This window comes from Parasteatoda tepidariorum, chromosome X1 (assembly GCF_043381705.1).
Source record: "Parasteatoda tepidariorum isolate YZ-2023 chromosome X1, CAS_Ptep_4.0, whole genome shotgun sequence".
Taxonomy (NCBI): domain Eukaryota; kingdom Metazoa; phylum Arthropoda; class Arachnida; order Araneae; family Theridiidae; genus Parasteatoda; species Parasteatoda tepidariorum.
Window position 1 is genome coordinate 78,279,506 of NC_092214.1, and position 1,523 is coordinate 78,281,028.

Below are 1,523 nucleotides of genomic sequence, written 5' to 3' on the forward strand. Positions count from 1 at the left end.
AAGACGAACTTTGGTTGCGCATACAAGCGATATGGAATTCTCTTCCTCAAGCAGATATTCAACATCTGTTTGACTCCATGCCACGTCGTATAGCAGCACTTATTGCAGCGCGTGGTGGCTGCACCAAATACTGATTTCGGACGCTTAATTTGTTTCTTTTGTTTTGAAAATTTCATCATTTATTTGTATCAGTACAAGTCGTTTCTGCATTAAATTTCATTTGATTCTGATGATTCTTTCATGGTGTTGCATTTTCTACAAACAGCAGTTTAGTTTGAAAAAGCTTTGCTGCACTTAAAAAAGTTATGAAACTGGCAGAATAATTTAGTATGCAGTTTTTTATGTACAATAAAAACACAATTAGCTTTTTTTAAAAATTTATATTATATGTTTAAGGACTACATTTAATGAGAGAAAAGATTTCTTATAGATATCAGTTTTTTCAAAAATAATCAGGTAGCATAGTTTTAGTTTTGTTTGTAATTATTTTAAAACATAGTTCTCTATCTCAATTAGAGATGTAAAAATGTTTTCTATCTTTTCCTCTCTTTCAACAAAAAAAAAAAAAAAAAAAGGANATATTTAAAAAAAAAAAAAAAAAAAATGCTTTATTGCGTCTATCACTTTGGAAACCACTTTTAAATTTGGTGCTGGTAATGTGTTCATCATCTGACAAGATTTCTCCGTTTCTTGTTTGTTATAGTAAGAAATTATATAATTTTTCAGATAACTCTTCAACACAATCTATATTAACAATTTCAACATAATTGTGAAAATTCAAATCAACATTGCAACTGATTTTATCTGAGAAATGTTGTAGAAAAAGTTCATTCTCTTCATCATCTTTTTCTTAAACTAATTTAAAATCATCTAAATTCTTATTCAGTTCGTGATTTACAGAAAGAGCGTCATAAAAGCTAGCCTGGGGAAAACTAGTTTTTACTGTCTTTTTCATTGCAGCATTTCATGCAGAATAGATTAGATGAAATGCAGTAAATCCATTTTGAAAACTTCCTTATCAGCCAAAGCTGAAATTACTCCTCATATGAGTATTTTCCTGTAGTATCTCTTAAAGCTGGGAATAATTTCTTGGTCAAGAGGCTGGATCTTGTGTTGGGTGGAAAAAATTAGATTTAAATTAATTGTAGTTTCTTTATTTCAAGATGAACAATGCAATTATCTATCAAGAGGATTATTTTTCATCTTCATATTATCTAAGTTTCTATGCCATTTTTCAAACATTTGTGATGTCATCACAATTTCGCATTATTTTTTTACAAAACAGGCAAAGTTTTAACTCTATTATAACACCTATAAGATTTAGATGGTGGGTAAGTTAAGTATCAATAATATTTGCACATAAATTTGGTCCATCTTTAAATAACTAAGATTTTTCAGAATTCCGTATGTAGAACAATCCAGTCTTTTCAGCATTAAATGCGTTTAATGGAGCATATTCTTTTAAAATTTTCTTAAGTTTATCATTTCTCCATGTTTCCACTATCTTTAAATCAACTGATCCA